Here is a 14,235-nt window from a genome sequence, read left to right on the forward strand (position 1 = left end):
GTGTGTGTGTGTGTGTGTGTGTGTGTGTGTGTGTGTGTGTGTGTGTGCGTGTGTGTTTCTGTCACAGTAGGAGTGTTTGAGTAATGCCACTTGAATGAACAAAACCTGGAAGATGAAGTTGTACTTGACAGTAATCTTCTGCCTTGCCATCCCACAGAAAGTCTTCTCCAGAGTCAGGTGGCATGATATCCGTCTGTCTTCTCATTTCTCATGTAGTTTCTCCCTTTTAAATATCTGAGTTATCATGCTTAGCTGACTACATAGACGGTACCAAACACCTCAGCAGATTACCACTGCTTTTTACCTCTCTGAGCCCAGGCTCCATGTACAATATGCAAAGAGAGAATTTCAAAAACAAATGAACATGAAAAATAGAAATCTTCTTCTTCTCTCACTATCTATCCACCTCACAGTTCTGTTGAAACTTAGCTTTGAATGTACGAGACAAACAAAATAAAACATTGAACCCCTGAACTGGAACTAGTTCCATCTCAGAGGGGCCTTCTGATGCTGCTCCACTAAGGGCCACAAGAACAAATAACTGTTATCACACGAGCGCTGTTCAGTCTGATTGAATCAGACTCTGGTGTGTTTTCCACTTTGCTCTTTTGGGCAGATCTGAACACGATACAATATAAATTCTGAGCGGTTTATTTGTGGTAAGAGCGTGATCGTATACTGTTCCAACCCAACTACAAGGCGTACTCTGCAGGCTTGTGCTAAATGACTTCCATATCCAGGTGGGCTTTCTATGCTGGGATGCAGATGAGCGAAATCAACAGTTGCCAGCAGCTAACCAGAGACTGAATCGTTGTTTGACCTGGACAAGCAATGAAGTACATTGCCTTCTTGATATTTGGGCAGATCCAATGGTATTTGGGCATTTAACATTCTCACATGGCTGTCATGTATTTTGGCTTGATGTAATGTTCTTTGTGTGAAAACAGACCAACTAAATTAGTGATTCTTTAACTTAAACAAATCTAATTATTTCAGCTGTTTCCTCATTGTATCCCTAGTTTGCGACACTGTGATCGAATGTATTGGTTCAAGCACTTTATTTCGCGTTGAACAGATGACTGCATTTTATTTTTGAGGAGTACTATTATTTTAGTGCTGTGTGCAGCTGTATGTACACAGCATCTGCGCTCTGGGTTACTGTCACAACTTATTCAAATGAAAGTGAAATCTTTCTCCTCTACGTCTTTCCTAATTTTGCTCCTGTTTATTTTGTCCTTGTGCTCAGCTGCCTTGCTGCCCCATTCGATTACGTGTAAAAGGAACATACATGGCCCCTGAAAGTAAATGCATATTCATTGTAATTACATCAAGAACAAAGTTGTTGTGTCGCTCCCATTTTCAGCACTAGAGTGAACACTGCACACGCTGCATAAAGAGCAGTTTCCAAGTATAAGAAAAAAGAAATGCGTTTTTTTTTTTTTTTTGTTTTTTTTTCTTAAAAAGTCGTAAGTGACACATCTCAGTGTGGTCATTGCTCTGAAGCACCACATCAGAGAAGCACAGAAGGAACAAAGATCAAGTCTGAAATGCAACAGTCAGTTTCTTTGTATCTAAATCCCAGCTTGACATTTTACATCTACAGACTGAAAGCGTTGGTCAGACGTTGGTCATCTGTCTGGAACACTGAAAGATCAAGAGGCTTGAAAGAGGCCGCAGCTTCACAACAATTCGGCTTCTCCAAATGCTCACATCTATTATCTATCACGAGCCTGAAGGCTTACTGCTTTTCTAATACATAGTTAGCTTTTTATTTTGAGTCTCGATGTTTCATTTAGATGAATGCTTTTTAGCCGTGGCTTTTTTAGTGTGTGCACATTTTTCACATGTATTTATTAAAGACCTTGGGTACTTTGCCTCCTCAATTTGTGTGGTCGACCCTGAGTTTTTCTGTCTCTTTTGCTGAAGTATTTCTTTTTATGTTTTATTAATTGATTTGGTTGGATTAAAAAAAAAGCACAATGGAGCATGAACATTGAATCTGCTACACTGTCGAACCATAAATGTTTTGGCTTTGCCCACATGAGTTTCAATTTGATGGGTTTGAAATTATGCTGTTTATTCAGCTGCTTTAGTTTCAGAGTTGTGGTGTTGTGCATGCTGCCTCACTGTTGCACTGCTCAGGCTCACTGAACAGATTGGAGCCACCTCTAAAGTTATCAGTAACGCTTGTGTCAAAATGTCTGCTGTTCATGAAACATAGATCACAATACCATAGAACTCTGATTCAAAATCAAATTTTAAGGTAAAGTAATGACAGTGGATGATTTTCCAAATATTAAGAAACTTGTGTTGCATATTTTTTTATTTGTTTTTTTTTAATCTTTACTTATTATTTGGTTTTGTGACCCAATTATCCATGACTGTCTGTATTAGCGAATACTATGCTAACTTCTGTAGATGCATACAATCCTTAGTAAGTGAGTGAGAACCAGCCCATATAATAACTCTTAAAAAAGGTTTAAATTCAAACAAGTAAATAAAGAAATGGTAGCGATGCACCGATTTTTCAGACCAAGTGCAAGTAAATACATTTGAGTACTTGCCAATACCGAGGAACATTAGAAGTACTTAATAATACCACTATAGTTCTACGAATAACTTTGAAATCATGTTTTATTTTCATCAGATGTTGCTCACTTTCTGACTGTTGAACTGATCAAAAGAGAATAGCTGGTCCACCTTAAGGTTCAGCCCACCTTAAGTGTGAATTCATGAACTCATAGAATTCATGGCACATTTACATTAATTATTGGACCCAAATGTGGTTTTATTAGCTAGCACAGCCAGATTGCTAGCCAGCTAACATAAAGGTTTATTGTGGTACAATAGTGTCCATCCCTCATGTTCTGCTTTATTTTTTTCTTTTTCTCACCAACTTCATTTTTAACAGGGTTGTTTATATATTCAAGACTTATTGTTGATTTTCCACAATGGTTATTAATGATTCACATGATAACCTGTTCCATGAGTTTACTGACTGAAATTTCCCCTCAGTATGAATGAGGTTTTATTAATCTAGGTGAAAATCTGAATCTCTGTATTTTCATGTGAATCCAGACACAACTTAATTTACATTTAGAGAGCACATTTTACAGAATACAATGTATCTCAACTTTCTCTGAAACGCCAAAGCATGGAGCTTGATTCAAAGTTTGTCTGACTCACTCTCTCATTCCAAATCTTTCAGATTAATCTTCGTCTGTTTGAGCAGTGTAGCGTCATTGACGATAGGTATTATGAGAGAGGCTCAGAGATGAATGTGGGTGTTATCCTTGGCTATTACTCCCTCTGTTAGAGCGAAGCAGTACGAGTACCTCACAGCTCATCTAGATCCGTCTAAATTTGCCTCGGGCAGGCAGGACCAAGGTCACTGAAGCCTTGCTATCACATTCGCATACCGCTTACTATATATAAGAGCGAAGGCCATATGTTACTGTTTTGGGCTGCTGTATAAACATGACTTTGTGGGTGGATAAAATTCATCCTCCACTAATGTGTCAATAACGGAGTAATCTGTTTGTTTTTGCATGCATATGTGATGAGCAAAGACTTGTCCATGTATTTAGGAGTTGCTCCGTGTCTCTGATATCTGAACCTGGTGTCTGTGCCTATTTATTCCTCTTATTGATCTTCTCCTGGTCCCTTCTCTCTCACACAACACATTTCCCTCTCGGGGTTTGCTGCTCCTTCCCTGACCTTCATAGAGTTCCCCAGTCTCTCCTCCTGACTCTCTCACTGTGTGTGTGTGTGTGTGTGTGTGTGTGCTGGTGTGGGGCTGAGGGAGCAGTCTACTAATAGAAAGTCTATTGACTGGGCCAGTCACTCATTGCTGCTATAATAGCTGTTGAGGCCCTCTGGATGCCAGTCGATAAAAACGGCTTGTCTCTTTTCACTGGTGAGAGGCCTTTGTCAGCACTGGAGGAAAATTAAATGTTTGATCGACCACCTTTTATGGTGCGCGTGTGTGTGTGTGTGTGTGTGTGTGAGAGTGAGAGTGAGCATGCATGTGAGCCATGCGTGGAGAGATAAGAAAAAAGAGAAATGGGAAGCAGTCCAATGGTAAATCGTCTGATTCTGTGTCTTAGAGTTTGCTGTGTGTATGTGTGCTCGAGAACACTATAACCACTAATTCCCAGGAAGCTTGTTCCTCTGTATGCCTGGACTGCAAACAGCTGGCACCACTGTTTCACCGTTTGTTGATGTGGATCCACTAGCACACCAATGCATGCCAAGTCTCCCCAAACAGCGTTTGGCAGCAGAAATCGAGTCTTAGAGGAGACAAAGTGACAACAAATTGAACTTTGGATAGTTATGGACGGATGAAGTGACTGCACACTGCAGGTAAATATTTACCTGCACACCAATTTGGATTTTTCTAGATCAAATCCCTGAGTTTTAATCAATACTTTATTGTAAGAAATATGAACGTAAACATGTTTTTTAAAGAAAATTAGTCCCAATTCTCCATTGTTTAGTTCAAACACAGAAAGCTGTACAAAACTATGCCATAGGCCCTCTGATTAAGTGCTGTTTACACTACTTAAAAAAATAAATAAAATGCTAACAGCTGAACTAAAGTTGCCATCACTGTCTTCTTTTTTCTCTTCACATACATTGTAATGACTTCCCGTGTACGAAACAGCCTCACAGGCAGCCTTTTGTCCCTTAATGCCAACATGCACCTCATTAGAATAGCCCCTAAGGTAGCGCTGGGGGGAAGTGAGGAGGCTGTTTGATTGACAGCGCTGGCATTCAGACTGGGGGGGGGACAGGGGACAGCGCAACAAGGTCACTGTCAGGGGAGAATAAATATGTAGAGACCTGTCAGTCCTTCTAAAATCTGTGGCACATAGTGAACCTCAGTCATGCCCACGCACACAGTCGGGACTAAGGCCACATGGTGAAGGACCACATTGAGACAATGGTATGTTGTGTGGATGTGTTGGTGACTAGTGAGCGAGTGAAATATGTGACACTCTTCTCTCTGGGCCACAGAATCCCCGGGGGGGGGGGGGGTTCCCTCATTGCCAAGCATGGCAGCATGGTGGAGCTAATGCCGCTGTCTGGCCAGTAACCTCTGACACCTGGTCCATGTTGTTACTGAGTGGCCGCGGTGACAAGCAGAGACGAGGTCATCACATTTGAGATTTCCAAATGTCTTGACGGGCAATTCTGTGGCAATATACAGTGTCAGTTTCAGAGTGTCTTCATCAGCACTTGCACATCCCTTCAGATTGATCTTTGTCAACACTTAAGCCGCCGCAGGAAAGTTGAGCACAGCCGTGAGATTACTGGGAAGGAAACCTGCTGCTAATTCTGTCCCACATTTATGCTCGCGGCAGACGAAGAGGGAGAGCGGCAAATATGATTATCGATGATTTCAGCCACACTGCTGGTAATGCGGCTCAGGGAGAATAAATGTGTCCAAAGGCATAGACACAGACTCACACACCCCATGTCCCTACATACATATACACACACACACAGACACACGCGCGCACACACACACAAAATAAAGGAAGACAGGCAACTGCTGATTAAATTAAGGTACAATTAACTGGGAACTTTGTGAAAGTTGCGCTGCTTCCCCGCAGGCGACTATCCGATTAACTCAATTAACATACCTGGCTAGAGCTTCAGTGCAGGAAAGGAAGACACGCTGATGGAGAAATAGACAACGTATGAATGTATACGGGACGGTGGATGGCAGGGGGTAAAATTAGGTAGCGAATGAGGCAGTAGCCAGATGGAGGGGTGAGGTAGAGGAGGGAGGAGGTAAGGGCTGTGCTGAGTGATATCTGCAATGTGCAGCATGTGAAGTGTGTCATCTGTCATCTAATCGAAAACCTGTGTGTCCAGAACTGTAATTCTAAAACATACTCTCCTTTCCCTTCTCATGCTAGCTCTCTGCTGCTATTTGTACCCACAGGGTAAACGGTCCAATCAGTAACGGTTCCTTTGCTGCCGCTCCGTCACCTGTCACATATAATGATGCAATTTCCCTCAATTCCGTGCTCAGCATTTTTTAAGTAAGCTGTTACTGAGAACTATGTAGGACGCTGTGTTTCTCTAATGCAAATTTTCAGATGGAGATGCATTTGCAGAGCCAGAGTATCGAGCCTCTCATTTACTTTTCAGATGACTGCATCCGCTTACTGCTTGTTGGCAAACGGTTGTCTTTAAATGAAAGGCCTGATTGGCAGAAGATGCTTGCAATTATCCGTTTGTGTTCGGGAAAGAAGATGTAATCACACAAACATGCTGTCACTGATGAGCTGTTTTACTATTGTTGTGGTACACATGATGGTAAGAATTTGCATTAAGGTGAGAGCAAGTTTTCTGAAATGTTATGTTTAGATATGTAAATTAGGCAAATGTGCTAATTCACATACATTTCCAGATCAGACGTAGGATAAAGTCAGGTTCAACATTGTTGTTTCATTTTGTTGAAATGTAAGTCAAATGTTTTACAGAGGGGCTTCGGGTATCCCTTCTTATCACTACATACATCAGAAAATACTGTAAACATGCCATTAAAAAGGAATAAAATGTTCTGTAATCAGGCTCTGAATCATATATGTACAACCCTCTCTGTAAAAGTCTTCAGAATGTAGAGAGGAGTGAAACTAGAGAGTTTGGTGTATGTAAGTGAAGTGGAGTTTTCAGTATGAGTCTGAGAAAAACCTAATTTTGAGAAAACGGCCTTTAAAGATACAATTCCAGACATTTAGCAAGACACTACAGGTGAATAGGATTAAAATGTTTAACTTTAATCTTGAAACTTAGATAAAGTCAATTAGCCTCTAGTTTTCTGAAATGTTCTGTTTAAATATGCAAATGAGCCTTTGTCTAATGCTAACTTTTGGTGAATTTAGGAGAACTCTACAGATGCAAATGGACGATGTGGTAAAATAAAAACCTAAATCTGTATTTTGGCTGTTTTCTTTCCACCAGTCTGAAAGAAGATAATAATAATAATAATAATAATAAGCAAAAATCACAAAATTGATCAGTGCATGAAAAACACCTTAATTGATTGTCTAACAAGATTATTATTAAGATTATTTAAAATGAGTCACACGTGAGATTCAGTTCAACTTCAATGTTACTGCAGCTGTTGTTTAAGGTCGGGGGGACCTTGTTACCGCTTTGAACAGTGAGGTAGCCACAATGCCTGTAAGCTGACGTGTTCACATTTAGTCTCTGAGGATCTTTTGACTCACAAAGATGGCACCTGTCATGGTGTGCGTGTGCGTGTGCGTGCGTGCGCGTGCGTGCGTGTGCGTGCGTGCGCGTGCGTGCGTGCGTGCGTGCACTTTCTGATGACGGGAGCGTGAATACCAGTGCATGAATAAGATGTTTACCATACTGCAGGTTTTCAATCAAATCAGTTGTCTCTGTTTTGAAACTCGCCAATCTTTTCCAAACTTTTCAAGGCGATCTTGCTCAATAGTGTCATTTCAATTTGGATTAACACGAGAAACCAAATCAGCATCCTTGTTTTGGTTTGACGCTTGTGATTCACATGTGCGAATTGTCAACTTCCTTCGACGTCAAATCAGCTGCAGATTTGGGCATAACATTTCCACCCTTGGGATCTGAGATGTATTAGCATTAGCAGTGTATTCAAACGCTTGCAGCTTTTTATTTTTTTTTATCCCGCAGTGATTGTGATGACAGCCGCCCTCTGGTTTGTGACCTAAAAGATTATATATCGCTCCTCACGGGGAGCTCAGCCCGTTAACTCTCAGGCCCAGCTCCAGCACAAAAGAGTCTGCTTACCATGCACTCATTTCCCACTTTTTCCTCTAATGAAGGCTAAGTGCATTTTAGTGTTGTAATGGCTTCTACATTAAACTCCGTCTCATCCGGTTCACTTTTACAACAGTGGCTGATTGAGGCCAAGACCCATTAATATTCTGCTTTAAAAAGCAGAGGGGTTATATCTCTTTAGATACATAGGGTTCATCCCTTTCAGCGTTTAATTATTCATTTCATGCTACTTTTAAGGCCTTAAACACATGAATCATATAGTAAAGTGCTTCACACTGAGTCAATGTAATGATTAATTTTATTACATTTGTTATGGTCTTAATAATATGCTCCAGAGAACAGTTTCATTGTTGCTGCTCAGTAACAGTAAGCACTGTAAGCAGTAGACACACTGGCACATTTTTGTTGCGATGCACTCGTAGTCTGTACTCCAACTAATTTGATTTTGAATGACGCAACTATAAATCTGACGTCACAGAACAGACTTTCAGCTTGAATTTAAGGGAGATTATATTCACTTCAGATGAGTAGAATAATCGCAATTTTGGTTGCACATCCTTTGTAGTGAATGATTAACTCTACAACACATGGACATCAGCAGAAGCACTTTACCTAAAACTTCAAATGTAATGTGCTGGAGTACAAAATCCCACCCAAAATAGAAGATGTGTCACTGTCCTAGTTGCTGATGGCACTGTATTTGTTGGTCAGAAGTGTTTTACATATTATTCCAATACAACTAGGCCTTCTCTTTCTCTGCCGGACCATTCCCCATTTTCTCTCCCTTTCTGTCGCACTCTCATAATGCTGACTTATTAAAAAACCTGGTGCGTTGTTCTGTTACTGTGCACACCTTTTTAATTTGGCTGTGTTCATGATTATAAGGTAATTTTCTGCTTTGCTGAAACTCTTGATTAAAACTGTGGATTTTGTTGTTGTTTGCAAAGTCATCAAACTAATACAGGTGTGCATTGATATAATCTTCATTCGGTACATTAACCAGATGTAGCATGTGTATTATATGAGGCGAGTATAGAAAAACATGGACGTGGTATGTTTGACATCACCCATATGTTTCTCAAGGGATGTTTTAAAGTTGAATCTGTGTCCCAATTTGATGGAATAATCTCATCCGGTTTTTTTATATTCCGTGTCTTAACACTTGAAAACTGACACAATTAAGTGTATTTAAAGATGTCCGTAAACATACTCAATTTTGACTCTTGAGAGTGTTGTTGATTGAACCCCCCCCCCCCCCCCTGATTAAATTAGGAAAATGGAGCAGCTGCTTTTGGATAAAAGATTAAGACAAATGGCACTTAGTGGTGAGACAGCTCCAGAAAGATCAGAACAAATTTGACTCAAACATTATGTCTTCGGAAAAACATTTGCCTTAAATCTAAATCCGAGCACATTTACAAAGCTGCAGTCTGTTGATGCACATCTTATTTGTTTCAATGTATAAATTGATGAGACATATTCATTTCCCCCATACTAAACTAAATGCAGCTGAAGAGCGGTGACTAAACAAGCACCTGTCAGTCAAAACGAAAATGTCCCCGAACATAGTTCCCTTTAAGCCTTATTCTCAGTGGAGAAAAAATAAATAAATTACAGAAACCCTTAAAAAGATGTTGAACTCATATATTATGAGACAAGTTCAATTTCCCCCTTTATATTCATAGATACAGTACATTTAGGCCATTGCACATCGGCTCCAGTAATTGTGGTTATTGATTGGATTTGGTGGACATGGAGACAAAGTGCCTGACTAGCTGCCTGTTAGCTTTGACAACCTAATTTCAGCTGCAGACAGGCTGTCTGTGCATGTATCTGTATGTATGTCTGCATGCTGCTTACAGATTTAGATGCCTGGTTTGGGGTGCGCTCTGCAGCCTGGGAGCAGGATGCTGAGATGACAGTAGTCACAGGGGGGAAACTATCAGATGTAGCCGTCAGCTGACAGACCGACTTATTACGCTGCCTGTCCCCCTCTGGAGTCGAGGCCCAGATACATACAGTATGAGGCCAAATCCTGCCTCACTGGCCCAGTTTATGCAAGCCTAGTTTGGAAGAGTGTAGGTGTTGTGGGACATCCCTTTCTACACTCACTTTCTTTTTGTTTAATCTAAGACACAATCTGGCAACTACATCATCGAGCAAAGGAGCAACTAGGTAAATTGGTCTTCGGTCGACAGTAAATTTGTACTTTTTTTTTTCTATCAAATGTTAACTTGTCTGCGAAGATTGCCCGTTTTATTGAAATTGAATGACTTTTCTGTTGAACGAACAAGATTGATTTATCCTGAAAGTCTCCAGATGGTGAAATAGATTTTAGATGGAGTGTGCATCTTGTAATGAGCTTTTTTTAGGGTGCACGCCATGCACATTGGAAGAGATCGTTTCCCAAACACTAATCAACATAAATCTCAAAACAAAAATCTCAACACAAACACAAATGTACACACGGACATACACATTTACATGTACATAAATGCGCAAAAACATCTGTATTTGCACACACGTTCACAGATATCTGCTTGGAATCCTGGTACACACACACACACACACACACACACACACACACACACACACACACACATCCCTCTAAATGTGCATTGTTGCAGTCAAGGGGGGAAACAGTCAGATCGGAGTTTTAATTAAAGCTTCTCTGTCCAGCCATGGAGAAGGAACAGCAAAAAGCTTTTTACTGGAGGAGTGTTTGGCGATTGGCAAAGCAGTCTAATTTCAAAAACAGCAAGAGACGGATTTGGATTGTAGCAGAAGCCAAAACAATGTCTCTGCTTGACTGGAGCAACAGCCTTGTTGTCTTTAGCTTTAAACAAGGTTAAACATACTGGAGTACTCTGTCAGGGTTACACTCATGATATCATTTCATTATTATGGAACGGTTGTGGCCATGGCCACAAAAGCAGAAAGGACATACATTTACAACAGGGACTTTCATGTAAACACAGTATTTGACATTAGTATTGCTATTTTACCGAGCTTTAATATTTCATTTGACCTTGTACACAGCACTGTAAAGTCACTCCAACCTTTCGGTCCACTGCGGAGTCTTTAATCTTGTTTTCCTTACAAGGGAAAACAAATCTGCCAATGGGATTTAGATTTAGGACTCACTTATGATGCCGTGGTGTGTAACACATAACAGCGTTCTCTTACCTGATGTGTTTTATCTCACGACTCTTTTTATCAGCCAGAAAGCCAAATGACAAACAAGACAATTTGTCAATGTGAGTTACGTCCTAGTACGAAACACACGAGCATCGTAGCTTCAACGAGAAATGTAACATACGCAACTTTTGAACTGCAACTGTCTTGACGTGTGAAATGATCTTCTACATTGACAAACATCATATGTATAATTCATGGCACAATTTAAACAGGATCATAAAATGATGCGTCTCTCACCATCAACTACCGTACATATTTTTTCCAAAATAAGGTCCAATGGTGGTCCACCGTAAGGGGTGGGACTTCTTCTTATTGGTGAATCGCAAACTAATTTTAACGGTGCATACCACCAACTACTTTTTTTAGGGCATGTAGATGATGCGCTTGTTAAGTCAATTAAAACAATTCGGCTTCATATTATCAGCCGACTATGGTCACTGGCCACAACGATTTTTCAGGAAAAATGTTTGAACAAAAGTTAATTTATTTCCATTTTTTTTGCAGTGAAAGCACTTTTTTAATGTCGGAAATAACCAACTTAAGTTTTAGAAATGTATTATCAGAATTTAAAGTGATTAATACAAAAAAGTTCCGTGGCAAATTTGAACCCACTTATTTCTAAACTGAGAGGTTTTGGATCAAAACATAAGCTCAAGCTTTACCCATTATTCGTACCAGATATTCAGTTTAATAGTCTCCCATCTGTGACACCAGTGATCCAGAACGGAGCATTTTATTCTCCCGGTCTCACTTCTCACCGGGTTCAGCTGCCTTGACATTTAAAAGGATAGTTAAAAGTGTGCCAGGTCTAAGGTCAGCCTGTAGCCCTTCGTGAATGAATCAACAGGTCAGGGATTTCGGCAGAGATGTTAGATTGCTGCTCCAACATCCCATCTCTGCCTTAAACAATTGGCACACCAGCAAAGTACTTTGGTGTTAATGCAGATGCGTTCGGTGCTGCATATGTGTCTGGCTGCTTGTGTCACCCGCCAGCCTGTGATCCTCTGTCTAAAATGCCAGCCAGGGCTGTGGGGCTGAATATTGTGACGGCGACAATGATTTTTGACAGGGAGGCTCCGACGCGCTCTGACAATGAGCAGCCTGCTGCATAGAGCAGAGCACCAGAGTGGAAATGTGTCGCTACTGGGCCGTTTAGGGTCACATCACCGCTGCTGACGGCCACTGCCAGTTAGGGGCCTGCAGACACAACATGTGACGGGCGAAGACGCTGAAACTAATAAGTCTGTTGTCTTAGATTTGTGGAAGGGAGGTTTAAATGTGCAGGTTAAATGTATCTTGTAACCAGGGACGAAATGAAAAAACTTTCCTGTGCTAGTTGTCCCAGTACTTGAAAGCGATTTTTGTGAATTAATATCAGTCTCTCTACGCCGACATCATCAGGGTAACCGTTTCTATCTGGCAGTCATTGTTGTTACTCCATTAAATGAAAGTACAATTGAATTAAAGAAAAGTTCAGACATTTTAGCAGCATGTGTTGTTCTCCTCTGAAAGCAATTCTTGTTTGTTCATTACCAGTTGTCAAAAGGGGTGACTCAGCGTTTACTATTGCTTCCCCTTAATAAAGAGAGAGTGCTGTACAGTAATGAAATCATCAGTCCGCTGTCTTTTCTGCTTTGTGTGAACCCCGTGGCCCTTATGTCCTTTTCAAATGTCAAGCGAAGACATATCTCCATCCTGACATTTTCAACAAAATGATGCATTTGTACAGGGTCACATAGAGGAAATTGTAACATCCAATACATTGATTCTCTGGGTACCATTACTGTGACTCACTGATACTCCTTCACATTATGTGAAACGGTTACACAATCAAACCACTGCTAATTCAGTATAAGCTCCACAGTGAGGCAGAGCCACGCTAATGTTTTCAAATGAAGGAGTTCAAGAGGCCAAGCTGTGAACTGTACAGTAGAGAGAGCGAGATTACCTTTGCAGGGGCACATCCCAGCAGAACATGTGGTTACAGTGATAGGGTCATGAATATGGATGAGCTCAGATAACATGACCTACTGTGGGCTAAGTGGAGTGCTGGCCTAGTATTCTCACACCCACTGACTTATGATACACAGAGGTTGGATGGCGCAGTGGAAAAGACATAATACCAGCTTTTAATGTTTTATTTAGCTCATCTCGTGTTGACTACAGTGGGCCATTAAGAGTCCACAGCATCTCCTGTTGACTACAGTGGGCCATTAAGAGTCCACAGCATCTCCTGTTGGTACTGATTTCCTCTCTCGTGTCTCTCTCTCTCCCGTGCAATTGTTTTTTTTTCATGCATTTACTGAGCTGCTCTGTTTAAACAAGTTTGGTTTTCATTCAAGGACATTAAAATTAAAGTGATTAACATTTTGCTCCATTGTGGATATATCTTGCAGCTCGGTGTAAGTGCACTCATGTTGAAAGTTGGTGGTTTATTGTGCTGATTTATTCCAACATGCTCTTAGCGTACCTCAAACTGTCCGCCTCTCTTTCTTCACCTAGCAGAAATGGCAATGTTACTATGGAAAATTTGTGTAGGCTTTGCAGCTAATTGCTTGATCAGAACAAATGGCATGTTTTCTGCTTTTCTTCTTTACTCTTCCACCATTTTCATCTGCTCTTTTAATTCAACAAGTCGAATCCACACACATGACTACACACGCAGTTCAGATCATACATTCGAACGCTTGTCGCTTTTCATGTGCTTCCTGCTTTTCTGTATGAGTTAATGATGAGTTGTCACCAAGATGAAAGTCTAATGTTATGTATGTGTGTTTAAGACACTCCAGCGTTATGACAGGAAGAAGAACATCTCCTGCTATAAGGCTATAGGAGATTTGAATCCATGCTGTAGCTTTGTGAAGGTGGTTTGGAGTGCCTACTACACAGTGGTGCGAACACAGAAAAAGAAAAACACAGCTCTGGATTTTGCAAGAGAAAATAGATATAGTTGTCATCTTCATTGTATTCATCATCAGGTTTGTTTACAAATGTGCTCATGGTACACAGCTCACGAGTCTCCCAGTGCAGTTGACAGCTTCACATACACAGACACGCCCGCAAGCATCATATCACAAAATCCCTACTCGTAGATACATCTCTGTCATATATATATAATGTAACATCTGGTGAAATATGAGACTTATGGCACAGTCATCTTCTGCACAGACTGTGCTATCAGAACACACACACACAAACACACACACACACACACACACACACACACACACACACACACACACA

Source organism: Anarrhichthys ocellatus, unplaced genomic scaffold (genome assembly GCF_004355925.1).
Source record: "Anarrhichthys ocellatus isolate YVR2014 unplaced genomic scaffold, GSC_Weel_1.0 scaffold3, whole genome shotgun sequence".
Lineage (NCBI taxonomy): Eukaryota > Metazoa > Chordata > Actinopteri > Perciformes > Anarhichadidae > Anarrhichthys > Anarrhichthys ocellatus.